We start from the raw sequence: 17,961 nt of genomic DNA, 5'->3' as shown, positions 1-17,961 counted from the left end.
GAGAATACGATACCACCCGCCAATACGAGCCCGACTGAGAAGAGAGTGCCCTTCCAGGTAACACCCAGTTACCTCCCCAGGCATGACGTGCTGTGTTATGGAATACCTCTTTGGCTAGTTTGGGTCAGGTGTCCTGTCTCTGCTTCCTCCAGGCTTCTCCTTCTCCCTGCAGAGCATGAGACTCACAAAGTCCTTGGTCAGACTAAACATCAGTGTTATCAGCTGTGTTCCCAGGCTGAAAGTCAAAACACAATGCTGCACCAGCTACTAAGAAGGAGAAAAATTGACTGTTACTGCTAAACCCAGGACAATATGAAATCAGAAAGTGTAAATAACCCTTCAATGAGTAAGAATACTTTAGAATCTGTCTCCTGATCTCTTAAGCAGTGAAAGAATTTTAGCTGAGTGATTTCTCCAGACTATAATGGGAACTGTGTGGTTTAATTCCCAGACGCTACTTCAAAATTTTAAGGGTTAGTTAACAGTTTCAGTCTTTTGCTTTATATGTTTAATTATACACAGCAATTATATGACTACATTGCAGATCTGACAAATGGTGAAAGTAATACACCATTAGTTGCTGGAAAAACACTGTTGGCACTAAGCAGATAATGTTTATAACAATAAAATGAAATAAACATTCCAGTTTTAAATTTAGCCATGTTTATTAAGGATGAAAAAATTTCTGTGAAATTCTGTGAAAAGGATGAAAGAACTCCCTGCTCTGGAGTTTATATGCAAATTTCACATCACACCACCTTCAGTTAAGTGTTAAACTGGGTCAGAGAATTCTGATGCATTATGTTAACTCTTCATTGAAAATTTGGCACCTTCATGAGTCACATAACTAACCTCAGTTCAGGAATGAATGTAACAATTAATCTGACTTCTTCCAATTAAGTGGCAATAATTTCACAGCAAGTTTATTTGTGGTTAGCATAGCGTTTTCTTGGACTTTGTTGTATTTTCCTCTTTCCTTAATGAAAGGGAAAAAAATGAAATATCGTACTTAGGAAAAAAAATGAATCTATTTCTGAGGAAGAACAACCAAATGTAATTTCTTACGTTTTGTACCACTTACAGAAAATTGTCTATGTGAAATTAGTCCAATGGTTTTAAGCCAACAAACGCATCTGGATGAACCTTTTGTGTGGTAGTATAAGACTGCCACAGAACAGATACAGATCTTTGTTCACCTAGAAAAGCCTACAGAAGTGCATGCTCTGTGCTGCAGTTGTTCTGTTACTTTCATTTATCATTTCAAGCTGTGTTATTTTGATGGCTTTTCAGTTGCAGGTCTACCAGTGCCGATGCAGAGATAATGAAATACTGAAAGCATCAAACAACAGGGATGTCAGTAACTGGTAATGGGCATCCTTCCTCAGTTTATTAACTCCAGCTGTGCTATTTGACAGTTTTTGTGAAGAGGTACAGCACAATGTGAGAATACTGAACAGAAAATGAAGAAGCTAGTGTCAAGAAGTAAGCTGCATCACACACAATCCCTACAAGTAGAACTGCAGAATGTGGAAGTCATCATCATCTTTACAAAACTACAATCTTCATCTTCTCTAAGACATAAAGTGACCAACAGTGCAAACCTCAGAGAATGGATCATCTATCACAGTGCAGTTATTCTCTGAAATGAAATGTGTTGCCAACACCTTTAAATATAGTTAGTAAAGAAGATATGTGAAAGCATCCAGTCTTCTTAATAATAAGATTAGGTGGGATTTAAGATTACATATGTAAATGGTAGCACTGCCTCTGAGAGACTGAAAAAAATACTTGGGATTTATTGTTATTATTATAACTTTGTGGAGAATAAAGTGGTGGAGGTTATTATAGTGCTGAGCACTGAGAACTGTTGAGAAGGAAACAGACGTGATCTGAAGTTACAGACCTTCTTGCTTCTTATTGGTAGTTATCCTTGGGTTTTAAGGTTTTTAAGTGTTTGAAGGTGAATATGCTACAAAGCTTTGAAAAACCTATGAAAGCTTTCTAATAATATACACTAAGTGGGAGTATTGCACAGTGTGTTTTCAAAAGTGTATGTTGACTTTGACAAAGGCCCATTCTGTGTGAGAGGTTGTGAATGAGCTCTACAAGTATCTGCAGGTGTGGACAGAGAAGTGCTTATAAGAAAATAGCAGGCCAATGAGAGTAAAAGTATTTATTGAGGTATCACTTGAATATCTCACCAGAATGGGTAAGATCTGGAGCCTAGTAACTCTGTCGAATCTGCAAGAACTGTTAAACTCACGACACTATGTCTGCCCTAGGGCACCAAAACATACTAGTACCAGCAACAGGTTGTATAACTCAGGCCACATCCAATCCTACAGGACTATGAATCCTACAGGACTACAGGACACCTGAAACAGAGAAACTTTGAAGGTCTCTATCACCACATACCAAGGAGCCTTTGTATATTTGGTTTGTTTGGCAAGGTTTGGTAGTGGGAAATGTCAGGGGTCTACAAGGTTTGTTTCTGTGAGAAGCTGTGAGGCTGCTAGAAGCTTCTGCTATGCTCAATAGAGCCAATGCCAGATTGCTCAAAGGCAGACCAGCCACAAGCCAAGGGCAAGCCCATCAGGGATGGTGGTAGAGCCTCTGGGATAACACAGTTAAGAAGAGGAAAAAAAAAATTTCTGTAGAACAGAAGCCAAGGAGAGGAGTGAGAGAAACATCTCTGTGCCAGTGCCAGTGAAGAAGGAATGGAAGCAGCCTTGTAGCCCATTGTGTAGACCATGGTGAAGCAGTCTGTGCCCATGCAGCTTGGTGGAGCAGGTCCATGGTGGAGCAGACATCCACCTGCAGCCCGTGAAGGACCTCATGCTGAAGCTGGGAGGTGCTCAAAGCAGGCTGTGACCCTACAGGAAGCCCATGCTAGAGCAGGCTCTTGGCAGGACCTGTGGTCCCATGGTAAAATGAGCCTGCTCTGGAGCAGGTTTGCTACATGAACTGTGACCCCATGAGGGACCCACACTGGAGCAGTCTGTTTCTGAAGTACTGCATCCCATGGAAGGGACCCACGATGGAGCAGTTTGTGAAGAAATTAAGCCCATGAGAAGGACTCATGTTGAAGAAGTTCCTGGAGAACTGACTCCTGTAGGAGGAACCCATGCTGGATCAGGGAAAGAGTGTGAGGATTTGTCTCCTGAGAAGTAAGGAATGTCAAACATGTGACAGAGAGACCACAACTCTCATGCTGCATCTTCCTGTGCTGCTGAGGGGTAGAAGGTAGAGAATTCGGGTGTGGAGTTAAGCCTGGAAAGAAGGGAAGGGTGAAACTGTTTTTAAGATTTAGTCTGATTTGATTTGTAATAGATTAATTTTCATAAGTGTAGTCTATTTTGCCAATGACAGAAATGGGAGAGGGATCTCCCTGTCTCTATCTTGACCCATGAGCCTTTATTTATATTTTATCTCTCCTGTCCAACTGAGGAGGGGAGTGATATAGCAGCTTTGATGTGCACCTGTCATCCAGCCAGGGTCAGTCCGCCACACATTGGCATGTCAGGATGACCCTCTCCTTCTTGGTAAAAAGCTGAGTTTGGCCTTCCAGCTGTTACTGCAGCTGCATGAGTTTGTGTGAGGAAATAATTGAATGAACCATGACAATACTTATCTGCTGCTAATAATAAAACTCAATTATAAATAAGTGTTTTAATATATTTGTTGTGATCTGCATCTCTCCTAAGTCAGTCTCCTACCACAAGGATTTACAGCATCCAAGCCCTGTGGTAAGCAATCAGGGCAGGTAGCTGAAGCCTCTCACTAGTGCTGGTGGTTGCAGCCAAGGCACACAGCATCCTTCAAGAAGTGTTCTCCTCTACAAAGGCTGGTATTTGCATCTAACACAAAAGCTCCAATCAACTCATAAAAATTTCCTGCTGTTGCAAAGCGTGTCATGTACCGGCTGTCTTCATGGGAAATTGGTTGTGGTGGTGGAGAGGACAAGGGGAAAACCAGACTACTTCAGATGGTTGAAGAAATGCTAGGTTGGTTGATTGTTTTCTTTTTAATTGATCATTTACATAAACTGTTACAACAACATCAAATGGACAAGATTATGATATTGCTGCTGTTAACTCTCTTACCTGTAGGTGCTTTGATGTTAAAGTCAGTGTAATTTGTAGGCTAGAATCTGCAGTTGTCACAGTACAGGGCTGCTTTCATTCATGTCCTGGGGTTTTCTGTCACCAGTTCTCCCTACCAGCAATTCTGTGGCATGACATTTCATTTTCAGATCAGAAGCTTGAAGTTTTTTGCTATTGCTGCAGCTTGTCAAAAAAAACAGGGAGGTGCCCAGGAGCCTGGTAGATAAAACTAGGCAGAGGCTACAAATGAAGGTTACAGGAGAGGAAATCATGTTCAGAAAAGCATTCAAAAGGCATTGGAAACATGCTTGCAAGGCATAAAATAGCACAGATTAGTAAAACATGCAGTTTGGATATGCCGTAGCTGAAATGGAGGCTCAAAATAGGGTCTGTTTGCTGTTTCTGGATGGCTTTCAATTACAGGCTAGTGAATGCTTCCATAGAATGGTATGTGTGTATTTGTGTATATAAAACACTGGCATGTCTATGTAACTAAATCACAAGAAAATTATGTGGGGATATTAGAGATATAGAGAGAGGACTGGAGAGCATCAGTGTATGCTTTTACCTCTTGGGAAAGGAGTGAGTGTGGCAGCACGCCAACTGCACGACCCCAGGACACAGAAGCCCTGCCTACTCTTGGATGATGACTGCTGCTGAATTCTATGCACTAGTTGCCAGGATCATTCAAGCTCAACCCGCAGACTATGTTTTCTTGGAAATGTCATACAGTGCCAGTATGTTAGCAAGTCGTGCCTTTTATTCTTCTGGAAAGCTCATATCCTGCTGTTGAAGAAGAAAAAAAAATAAAAAGAAATTTTTTTTTTTCCTGACATTAAACAAGCTCACAAATTAGAATTGATTAGCCTTTTACATCTTCCTTAATTGGCTGGAAGGCTTGAAGAGCCATGAGTCAAAGTGCTGGTGAGTTGGACGTATGCCTACTGCCTAATGGCAATTCTCCTTTGTTAAAAGGATGTTACTGGCTAATCTCAGTACTTGTTTCCAATACTGAGACTGACATTTGGGAAAGGTATTAGTAAAAAACAATCTACCTGCCTGTGGCCTTGGTAACATCTGGGGGTAAACTGTCTGTAAGTCCCCCAACAAATGCTATAACTATGTGACAAGGAGAATCATAAATGTGATCATAGAATCACAGAATCATAGAATAGTTAGGGTTGGAAAGGACCTTAAGATCATCAGGTTCCACCCCCCCTGCCATGGGCAGGGACACCTCGCTCTAAACCATATCACCCAAGGCCTCGTCCAACCTGGCCTTGAAAACTGACAGGGATGGTGCATTCACAACCTCCTTAGGCAATCTATTCCAGTGCCTCACCACCCTAACAGGAAAGAATTTCCTCCTTATATCCAATCTAAACTTGCCCTGTTTAACTTTTAACCCTTTATCCCTTGTCCTACCACTGCAGTCCCTAATGAAGAGTCCCTCCCCAGCATCCCTATATGCCCCCTTCAGATACTGGAAGGGTGCTATGAGATCTCCACGCAGCCTTCTCTTCTCCAGGCTGAACAGCCCAAACTTTCTCAGCCGATCTTCATATGGGAGGTGCTCCAGTCCCCTGATCATTCTCATGGCCCTCCTCTGGACTTGTTCCAACAGGTCCATGTCCTTTTTATGTTGAGGACACCAGAACTGCACAGAATAATCCAAGTGAGGTCTCATGAGAGCAGAGTAGAGGGGCAGGATCACCTCCTTCGTCCTGCTGGTCACGCTCCTTTTGATGCAGCCCAGGATATGTTTGGCTTTCTGGGCTGCAAGTGCACACTGAAGCCGGCTCATGTTCATTTTCTCATCGATTAGCACCCCCAAGTCCTTCTCCGCAGGGCTGCTCTGAATCTCTCCTCTGCCCAGCCTGTAGCTGTATCTGGGATTGCTCCCATAATCATTGTCTTGTGTTCCTTCCTTATAGATTGCCTTTATGACATACCCTAAATTTCAGTAAGAGTAGCGAAAGACTGGGCTTCAGTCTGTGTCTTAACAGAACCCTAATACTAGCAATGTATACAAAACAAATGCTTGGAAAATCACCCAGCAGCAAAATAAAACATTGGGTATAATTTAGTTCAAGATTAGCATGTGTACAAGCACACCACTTACAGCAGAACAGGCTTGTATTACTAAAGCATGGTATCTGAAGTCTGAGAATTTTTCCATTCCTTCTCATGGTTTTAGATGCTCCAATTTTCGGGCTGCTCTGCTTTGGTTTTCTTAGTGTCAGAAAACGTATTTTCATCTGCACTGGAGTCACTGGCACCTTGACAAGAATGAAGTCACAAGGCAGAAATGGCAGCACAGGCAGAAATGGCAGCATAGTCCCTGGTGCACCACTCAGGAGACATACTTCTGAGCTGGACTGGAAGGATGCTTTATGCCATGCATCCATCTGATGCATGCACCAGATTGCTCTTGGCATTTCTCCTGAGACTGGTAGCACAGAGGTGAATTCAGCCTACAGTTTGTGAAAGCCACTGAGAGGTAACAGAAATGCTCCAGCTCATAACTGGATCTCAGCCAAATGGTCAATTAGTCACTTTGGTGGTTAAAAATCTGCTCAGTGGTCTGGGTGGCTCTTGATTAAAAATAAAAAGATTAAAAAAAAAAAAAATAAAAGAAAAAAAGAAAGAAAAATCAGTGGTGAGATTTTCACAGTCACTTAAAGTTGGCCTAACACTACCCTGACATGAACAGTTTTGATCTTACTCTCAACCCAATACCTGCTTCTCTTGTTCTCTGTTATCCGCTTTCTTAGTCACTTCTATGGGTTTTTCCTCACATGGATATGCATGTGACAATTTTGCTTGAAGTTTTTAGTTCTCACATGCTTTACCTGATATCAGTTTAATCATTTTGATCCATATTATTACAATACTCTACAAAAGAAATAAAAATACACTGACATTTTTGAAGCTGCCCACTTTGAACATTGAAAACTAAATGCAAGTTTGATAGAGAAGACAAAAAAGTTCTGCAGAAATGAAATGAAAAACTCTTCTTAACTACCCACACAATGGCTTGCCCAAGCCAGTCATATGTTTCTTTCTTTCATCACCTCTAAATGCCTGCACAAAGAAGAAAAAAGGAAAGCTACAAAATATATTACATACTCCTGCTCTACTTGCAATACATAAGTCTTGATTCAAAGCCTGGCAAACCTGTTAAGGAATCTTTTGTTGTTTAAGACACTCATACATCATGCAGCATATCACCTTATTCTTCAGCAATCATTTTCTCTACGCAAAGCTTGTATTTTGACTATGAAAAATGTATACGTTTTTCTTTGTCTTGGGTTCTCACTTTTAAATTGTGCATGATAAAGAATGTCAAATAGACTTCTAGCATTCTAAATGCACCAAACCAAAATATATTGCACTAGTCCCTGAGAATTCCATATACACAACTGGGCTCAGTTTAGTGGTAATGACTCACCCCAATTTTTAATACTCTTATTATCACTATAAAAATCTTAGCAGAAAAAATTACAGTGAATTAACTTGACTTTCAGTGCTGGGGAGAGTTTATGTCAGGAACACATAACAAAACACCTTTCTGCATCAGATGTAATCCTTAATAAGAAAACAAGTTTTTTCTTCTAAGGAGGAGATACTTTGAAGGGAATGTTAGACTTTACTTTCAGCAATCTCTTTTCTGATTGTCAGCTAAATGCACCTTATTTCACCAGGATGGAAATGAATAAATAATTTGCAAGGAAGACTATTTGACATAACACTCCAGGAAATCAGGGAGCTAATCCAGTTTACACCATCTATGTCCTTATCCTATACATGAGGATATAAATGCAAAATCCTTTAAGTGGTGCAGGATTTTGGCATATATGTTTCTGAAAGAAATATCTTAGGCTGCTAAGTAAAATATTTTTCATCATTCCTTTTATTTACATTGACCCAGTTCTAGGTATTTAAGGTGTTCAGTCTAATCTCTTCAATTCTGGCTTTGCAAAAAAAAGATCTTTCCAGATAGGAAAGAAAATAAAGATTTTTCTCCTGTATAAGCAGCTTAAAGTTATTTTTTTATACTAGTTCCAATTAAGTTTTTTTCTTCTGATCAGTTGTTCTACTTACCGATGAATGTTCAAATGAAAAGAGGAAGAATCTGTTAGGAAATAGTAATGAAAATGGAGCCAAAAGAATATAAGATGTATGCTGTTTTATTTTTAGGGAAATCAGGCATTTTCATTTTTTTAAATAGGAGACATCTTTACCACAAATACTTCTAGTGGGGTAAGCAGTGGTCAGCCCTGTTTTATAATCAAAGGAAATTTGAACTGCAGTAATTGACTGTATCTGTTGACTAAATGTTATATCAACAGTTATGATCTAATTTGAACAAACCCTACTCACTGAACTGCCATTAGCAGTTATACATAATTGTGTGTGTAGAAGCATTATGTGTATTTTATATTTCATTGCATTGTATCCAGGTTCTTGCTGGATCGATTTATTTATTTATTTACTAAACTGACAATTAGTAGTTGAGCTTGATGTCAGCTTTATTTTTCGAAGTTGTAGCCATTTTGCAAATAGCAAGTATTTTCTGACAGTACTTTCATGAAACTAACTATTCTTTGTGAATCACTGAAACCTGCGCTGCTTCTGACTGACAAGAGAGTGACATGTCTAGAAATCTACTATAACTTTTATGGGGAAAACTGCTCATAGACTACACTTCTGAAAAGATTGCTGAAATTCTCAATAAAAAAGTAAATAGCAACTGGAGACTATGAAAAACTATCTAGATGGAGTAACAACAATAATAAAAATACTCTGTATTCTTCTAACTGGGAAATAGGCAACAGAAACCAGAAAAATCTAGCTAGGTAGGGAAATCCTTTACAGGCATTCCCTGTCTTCTCCTACCTGATTCTAATGGCCATACCCTAATTATCACTAATCATATAGAAAATGTTTATCTATCTTCTAATTATCTAGGTCTCTAGGCAGAATGTATATGCAAAGGATGAACAAAGAATTCTAACCACTCAGGTTTTTTACACAAATGTTACTCATAACCATGAAGCTAAGACCAACACTATTTTTTTTAAGGAATGATGTTAATGAGGGAGAAAATATGAGACAGGCAGAATAAATAGGACAAGCAAAAGAAGACAAATAAATAAATTATCTCCCCCTCCAAAATGATTAACAGCCAAAACCTCCAAACCTTAACTCACCAATTATAAAAAAAACAGTAAAAGGAACAGCAAAAATCAAAATAGTGAAATAAGAAAAATATGAGATTAACTCACAGAGGCAGCTGTGTTCCCAGTGTTGAAAGAATTCAGTGAAAAAATGCAAGTGACAAAGAAAGCAGTGGCTCTTACAATTTTTGTTCAGAGAACTGTACAGAAAGAAAACCCACTTTTAGTAAGCTTTCTGAAATCAAGCTTTTTTTGTGTAAGCAAGTCTCCACCAGGTATGTCCTAGGCTTTTGTGGAGCCCTTTGATTTCATACACTGTCTTCTTACCTGATGGTAGCAGAGCCTCTCTGCATGCCCCATATAATATGAAATCAGTTTTCCCTCCTTTGCTGGGCTTTCTGGAATTGCTGAAGGTAGTATTGCTATTTTAAACACCTCCTTTCACTTTTATTTCCTTATTTATTGCTGCTCAAATAACACTTACCACAAGTCTTTTTCTGCTTCCTGAAAGTTAATTTTGTTCCACAAGATGTGGTAGCGCGTATTTTATAGCATCCTCATTTGCCAGCATCCACATGAAGATATGTGTGTGACAGATGACCATAATAAATAATATACTTATGGTGTTGTAAAAATCACCAGAACTGAGGAGATGCATACATTTAATCAAAGATGAATGTAGGTTATTTTCTTATTATATGAGTGACAGAAACAGGGCTTGCAACTTATAGCAAGTTAGTTTTTTGTATATAGGGGCAATGAGGCTAGACTTAAAAAAACTAACAAAATGAGTCTAGGCCTTTCCAATAAAAATACCTTAGGTAGTTATTATGATGTGCAAGAAGGCAAAGCAGAAGTAATCTCTGGTACAGCGGTATTCTGCAGTTAGATCATGGGCTTGATTTAGAGCCTTTGTCCATGTACACAAGTCCAGTTAAAGCAGCTGCAAACAGAAATTCCTAGCGTTTCACACTAACGTGGTCATTAGATTTCTGCTAGTACTATAAATCTCTTCTCTCATACTGTAAAAAATAAATAATATTTGGGTTTTGGTAGCTGCACTATGTGTACTGTTCCATTAAACCTTCTTAAAATCTTAGCTTCAATTCAACAATCAGAAAATTTTTGAGGTTTTAATTGAGGATAACAGAAAGAACTGAATCATAAAACCCAGAAAAAAGGGCAGTAGCTTGACCCTAAAAACATGCTTTGAGAACAAAACTGTTTCAAGAAATTTAACACCAAGGTTTTGATGGCTTCACAGAATCACAGAATAGTTGAGTTTGAATGGGCCCTCTGGAAGTCATCTTCTCCAACCCCACCCTCCCCACTACCTCAAGCTGGGCTGCCTAGAGTCAGTTGCCTAGGACCAAATGGCTTGTGAATATCTCCAAGGATGGAGATTTGATATCTTTGGGCAACCTGCTGCAGCACTCACAGTGTTTCCTGAGATTCAAAGGTAACCTTGTGTTTCTATTTGTGCCTATTGTCTCTTGTCCTGTTACCAAGCATCACCTGGGTCCATCCTTTTTGCACCCTTCTTTCACATATTCCTACACTTTGATAATTTCTTCTTGTGCCTTCTGTTCTTCAGGTTGAATAGTTCCAGCTTTCTCAATTTTGCTTACAGGAGAGATACTCCAGGCCTTTCATCATCTCGGTGGCCCTTCATTGGACTCTCAATATGACCATGTCTCCCTCGTACTGAGAGTCCCAGAGCTGGTCCCAGTAATTCAGGTGTGGTCTCACTAATGCTGAATAAAGGGGAAAGATCACCTTCCACAATCATGTGGCAATACCTTGCCTAATGCAGATCAGGATACCTTCAGCTTTCTTTCCAGCAATGGCTTGAAACTAAGGCTGCTGCTATATCTTGCCTGGACTGCACAACTCTTTTGCAAACTTTCTTTTTCCAAATGAGCTCAATAGCAGAGCTCCACATGGAAAGGAGGCGTCATAGAAGGGAGGAATGAGATAAAGAAGTATTGCATTTTCATCAGAGAGCAGAAGAGAGGAAAGAATGGGAAAGCCAGATGAATCATAGGTATGTCTTTTTACTCTGTTTTCACTTTATTACAAAGTTGGCTCCTTTATCTTGACCCACTTCTGAGGCAGTCATGAGATCTATAATGAAAACATCCTCCATCTTGTCCAAGTCTTATTTTTGGAGTAATGTTTGAGATAGAATTTTACACGTCTGCTCTGCAGACAAGCCCCATAAAATTTGTTATATGCTGATCATGCACCTGAAGAATCTGTAAGGCCAACATGTTCCACTTCAGACAATAGTAAGGGATATTTGGGAGAATATGTAAATTATTTCAAATTCTGTTGCTTCTTTCAGTGTTTTAAAGTCTAAAACTGTTTAATAAATGTGTTCCTTTCCATTTTCCTTATTTATTCCTTATTCTACATCTCTCAGCAACACTCTCAATTTTCATTAGGTTTTTTTTCCTTTTTTTTTCCCTTTTTTCTTCTATTTGTAATAAGTTCAGAAAAGTAGCTGCTATTTTATAGACAGACTGCTAGTCAGAACTGCTGTCATCAAGGTCTAATCATTGGAGCATCTAATTTGTGATAGGTGTTGAAATTCAACTGACAGATAGTCTTCTACAGTATTTTTTTACTTAGCAACACTATAATATATCTGGTCTGTTATGTTCAGATCCGAGACTTATACTTCCAGGCTGAAACAGACTAGTTTCCTCTGACTGTCTTAGAAACTGCCCCTGGGAAAAGTAGATTGAAATATTCTCCTATACAGACTTTTTTTTTTTGGGGGGGGGGGGAAGGGGGAGAGGAATGACAGATTTAGCAAATTAATTACAAAATCTAAATTGATTAAAATTTAGGACTCTTTCTGTCATTCAGAAGGTTATTTGGCCCATATCAGAGATCCATATTTGTTAATATGAATCATATGGTTCACCGAACTATACAACGGAAATTCTTGTTCATACCCTTGAAAAAGTTCATCTTTACTAAAGCTATTAATGGGTTTGTTTTAACCCTTTGTTATTTTTTTATGCTTTCATTTTATACTGAAGTTTACACTGTAAAGTAAGTTAACCTGTGTTGTAATGTCAAGGCGTAAGACCTGTAAACTGCACACTTGCTCCCTTAACCTTCATTCTTTTCCTTCATGCATTGTCTTTGGTAGAAATCTGGTGCTTTGAGACTTTCTGAGTTGAATGTAACCAAAGTTAACAGTAGCATAAGATTTTAATTGCAAATTAAAAAAAAAAAAAAAATCAAGCATGTTGTGACAAATCTTTCCTTATCCATCAGTGCAGACCTTGAACTCTGACTTTCAGAACTGTGAAATATTGCCAGAGCTTGTTACGGCAACAGAAGACAAGATAGAATGCAAAACCATTTTGTGTCCAAGAGCCATGATTCTTCTGGATTGGATGATATTAAAAATCTCAATAAATTATTGAGTAGAAATGAAGTGACGATGCACTACCAGTAATAAGGTCCCTCAGTGTTTGAAGCACTGAATGTCTCTCTCTTAATTTCAGTTTTCTAAGGTTTAAAATATAGATAGCATGTACATAATACCTATATGGGAAAGAATCATGAAAAAGTATACTTCCTTGCATTTTCTGAAGTTGTTAACCAATTTCAACCAAATTTGTCAGAGGAAAAGTTTCAATAACATCATATTTTACTAGGTACCTGAGAATCCTAACAGAAGCTATCACAGTATCACAGTATGTTAGAGATTGGAAGGGACCTCAAAAGATCATCTAGTCCAATCCCCCTGCCGGAGCAGGAACACCTAGATAAGGTTACACAGGAACGTGTCCAGGCGGGTTTTGAATGTCTCCAGAGAAGGAGACTCCACAACCTCCCTGGGCAGCCTGTTCCAGTGTTCCGTCACCCTCACTGAGAAGAAGTTTCTTCTCAAGTTTAAGTGGAACCTCTTGTGTTCCAGTTTGCACCCATTTCCCCTTGTCCTATCATTGTTTGCCACTGAGAAGAGCCTGGCTCCATCCTCGTGACACTCCCCCTTTATATATTTATATACACTAATAAGGTCACCCCTCAATCTCCTCTTCTCCAAACTATAGAGACCCAGCTCCCTCAGTCTTTCCTCATAAGGGAGATGCTCCACTCCCTTAATCATCTTAGTTGCCCTGCGCTGGACTCTCTCCAGCAGGTCCCTGTCCTTCTTAAACTGAGGGGCCCAGAACTGGACACAATATTCCAGATGTGGTCTCACCAGGGCTGAGTAGAGGGGAAGGAGGACCTCTCTCGACCTACTAAGCACCCCCCTTCTAATACAACCCAGGATGCCATTGGCCTTCTTGGCCACAAGGGCACAGTGTCGGCTCATGGTCACCCTGTCGTCCACCAGGACCCCCAGGTCCCTCTCCCCTACACTGCTCTCTAACAGGTCGTTCCCCAATCTATACTGGAACCTGGGGTTGTTCCTGCCCAGATGCAGCACTCTACACTTTCCCTTGTTATATTTCATCAAGTTACTCCCTGCCCAACTCTCCAGCCTGTCCAGGTCTCGCTGGATGGCAGCACAGCCTTCTGGCATGTCAGCCACTCCTCCCAGCTTAGTGTCATCAGCAAACTTGCTGATAGTACACTCAATTCCCTCATCTAAATTATTGATGAACATATTAAATAATACTGGTCCCAGTACCAACCCTTGAGGCACTCCACTAGATACAGGCCTCCAACTAGACTCCGCCTCATAGACTACGACTCTCTGGCTTCTCTCCTTCAGCCAGTTCACAGTCCACCTCACTACCCAATCATCCAGACCACACTTCCTCAATTTAGCTGAAAGGATGCTGTGGGAGACTGTGTCAAACGCTTTGCTGAAGTCAAGGTAGACCACATCCATGTAGTATCAATGTTATTTTCTTTGTGCCTTTCTTTTTGTTACTTTAGTACAGTCTGGAAATCTGACAAGATTACCAGTGGGAAGAAATTAAATAACCGTGCCAGGAACCTTCAAAACCATCTGCTAGTGCTGTAAAACTACTAATAGTAGAGTGGATCTTCAAAGCATTTATTAAATTGTGAAACATTATTTCAAGTAATGAACTGTTTGAAATTAGTCACCATATGAACCATTTATAATTTACAAGCCTGTTGATCAGCATTCTTGCCCCTCTGAATTGCCTTTTTATATCACAATATTGTTCTTAGTTATCTTTAAATAGTTTCAGTTATACACACAGACAAAATAGAAGTGATTATTGTGTTATTGTCTTACTAAATACTAACCAGTAGGATGTGCTAATCTTTGTACCAAACAAGGTTTATAGAAGTCAGGCGTAATTTGAGCTGTTTTTCTGATCTGACTTTTAACATGTACCTTGGAAAAGATGCAATGTCTCAAACTAAGAAATCTACCTCGTACCTCAAAAGTAACAATCAAAATAATGCTGTCATGCACAGAGTATATGTGCATGCCCAGAATAATAAAAGCAATAATGGGAGTAACACTGGGGTTAAAGGTGTGTTAACCTATTTCCCCTGTCCTTTAACAGATGCTGACAACCAACATATTCCTAGTAATAATCTCCATCTTCTCTCTAGCTTTTTGATCCCATATGAGAGGTGAAAGGAACAGGAAAGCTGTTGCAGCACTTGATAGACTCTAGGTCTAAATTGGTGTCCATTTATCATATTAACAAACTTTTGGCAATGCATTCATTACATGACCCAAAGGAATGAACTGCTTTACTTTCCCACTTCTGACATTTCTTCTACCCATATGGAAGCAATATTCATGTTTTTCAAGCTGTCTTGTATTTGTGGATCCAGCTAGGAAAGAAAAACTAGTGTGTGCAACACAAATAGCTGGTTTCAAACTTGAATAAGGACCGCCAAAGTCTGGAATTGGAAAACAGAAATAAATATTTGAATTAATTCCAGAAAACAAAAGGAACATAATATCAAAACAAGAGCCACTTAACTTTATCCAGCTACTCCCTATTGACTGCATAAATTGGAGGGGCACATGTAGAGAAGAGGGTGTTTACATAAATGAATCCCAGTTTTGTGAGAAAATTTGATTTTATCCCAAGAAAATGGGTAGCAACCAGCAAAGATTTTAGAGTAGTGTTTGATCTTTATTTTAAGTGTTTTTAAACTTATATCCTTGTATATTTATAAAAAGACAAATAAGCATATCTCATCCTCTATTTCTGAATTATCAGTGTCCATTAATTAATTCAATCTTGCAGAACCTTCAAGGCCCAGCTTTGAAGGGTAAACTAGAGGGAATGCAGGATGGATTTAGTACCAATGCAATAAAAAGCATAAGGTCTGACAGGCAACCATCACCTCACAGGAAGTCATGAGCAAGAAAAGTTTCTTATGGCTTGGTTTATGAACTTCAGTTTCAAAATACAAAAGGCCAGCCCAATAGGTTCCTTACTCTTGCCTGAGCCAGGCACAGATGTCCAGTGGTAGCAAAGACTGACTGACAGATGTCCAAGTACCTTCAGCAGTGTTGCAAAAACCAGGCAGTGTGCTATAGCTCAGAGATGAGAGCGGAACAAGAATCATAATTCAGAGATGGAGAAGTCCCTCTGGGAAAGCTCAAAGGATCTTAGCAGTGTCAGAATTTATGTCTGGCTAGAGGAAGGACTTGTCTGTAGAAGACACATAAAGATAGTCACTGTATATCTTCAAATAACAGTGCTGCATCTGCAATGAAAACTTTGTGGTGTTTATTAAAATAAATCTCTTTCATATAGTTGCATCTCATCTGTGCTGCTTACCACCCACTAATGCCACCCAGGCATTATAGGTGACTACCGGGCTATTTTTCTCACCATCGGAAATGCAGACAAGCTGGTGTTTAGAAAAAGAAACAAAAAATTCTTCATGTGGGAATAGCAGCTTGGTATAGTTATAATACAAACAGCACTGGAAAAAGACATGATATAGAGAAGTTGGCAGATTAAAAGATTTTTAAGCACTAATAGTAAATACATACTTCATAATCACTCCGTGTAAATGTGAAATACATCCAAAAATTTGCTGTATACACTGCTTTTCTGTTCGTGAGTGCAGAGCACAGCTGTTAGTCACCTGTGCTTTCAGAGTATTACAATTTTCACTGTGGTCTAGGTAAACATTTGTATGCTGAATTCAGCAAACAATGGGAAAAAAAAAATCATATCCCCACTCCCCCCCCCCCCGAAAAAAACCCACAAGAAATCCCCCAAACAGCACCTGAAGGATTAGATTCTCCAGTGAATCTTTTTTTAGTTGAAATTAAGTCTTATTTCCATCACAGGTGAATTTTGTTCTGAAAGTAGCTGTCCCAAGTACAGGTTCACATACGTGTCCCTCATCTTCTAAGCACGGAATTAGCATTTTTGGAGGAAAGGAAACTATATGCTGCCTCTATATCCTTACTAGCTTCTCTCTCAAGCATCTCTCTTAGCACAAAATACATTTCATTCTAAAGAGCTAAAGAACATTTTTAATATCAACTTTTGCTCCTCAGACTCAATAAAGATGCTTTGGATCCACAATATTGCCATACTGTTGCTTCTGACATTTATTTAAATTCAATCAAACTTCATGGTTTACCACAATGTAATAAAGTCATTGCCTCATACTAGGTTGGGCATCAGGAACATATCCATGCATGCTCTATCAATCTGCTGTAATTAGGATGTAAGATGTACTAACTTCAACTCTTTCATTAACTGTTTACGGCATGGATCATCTGAGGAATAGTAACTCAGAAAAACACATTCACTTAGTGCTGTGTTTGAGTCCGGGACAAAAAAATAATAAAATAAAAAATATATATATCCCTTTGAATCTACTGCTGTAGTTTACTATGTACTAAATTAGGAAGAGCTAGCTCCTCGGAGGGTTTTGAGGAATAGCTGAAACAAGATGTAGTTGTCACCTTCATGTTTCTTGGCAATCAGAGCTCAGCAGAACAGTATGTGATTCTATTTCTATTTGTTAAAAGTTAAAAAAAAAATGCAAAATAGCAAAGGAATGCTGAGTCAGAGCCAAAGCTGAAAAACATTACTTTACCATGCTTAAGCATGAGTACAGGCTTGGTAGATTTAGGATCACATTCAATGTGATTAAATGGAAAAAAAAAAAACACCATGAATAAAAAAAATATTGTGAAAGATCTTCTAATTACCTAACCCAGAATTTTAATGTATCTGATGGAGGAAAACTTCACATCTGAACTCAGATTCTCTTCAAAGGAGATTTTGAGTCCATCTTGTTATTCTGGTTCTCAGATTTAAATGTGACCTTTTTATAATCAAACTGTAGAACACAGAAAAGCTGGCAACTTCTTGGTACAGAGCAGAGTCAAATGAAGTTCAAATATTTACTGTTTGCAAACAAAACATTAATGCAAATTAAATTATGTTTTTCCTAGGATTAAAAAAAAAATCAACAAAAGTTTCAAATTGCTATTATTATGTTAAGTTTTAATTAATATTTTATAATAAACAGAAAGCATTTCCAGTAAGGAGCAGGTAAATTTAAGCATTGGGTTTTTTCAGGTCATATTATTGGTTGCACGGGCATATGGCACATCTGCATTCCATTAACTTTATTTACAAGGAATAGCGAATATTGCTTCTTTTTTTTTTCCTATTCCTTTCTCCCTAGTTTGAATTGTAGGTGCTGGAGGTTAAAGAGCAGTGAAGACTGCTCAG

Source organism: Neopsephotus bourkii, unplaced genomic scaffold (assembly GCF_033783945.1).
Source record: "Neopsephotus bourkii isolate Nb327-2 ecotype Australia unplaced genomic scaffold, CSIRO-AGI_Nbou_v1 NB_1780, whole genome shotgun sequence".
Classification (NCBI taxonomy): Eukaryota; Metazoa; Chordata; class Aves; order Psittaciformes; family Psittacidae; genus Neopsephotus; species Neopsephotus bourkii.
The sequence above is the reverse complement of the archived record's forward strand: the minus strand, read 5'-3'. Positions refer to the sequence as shown.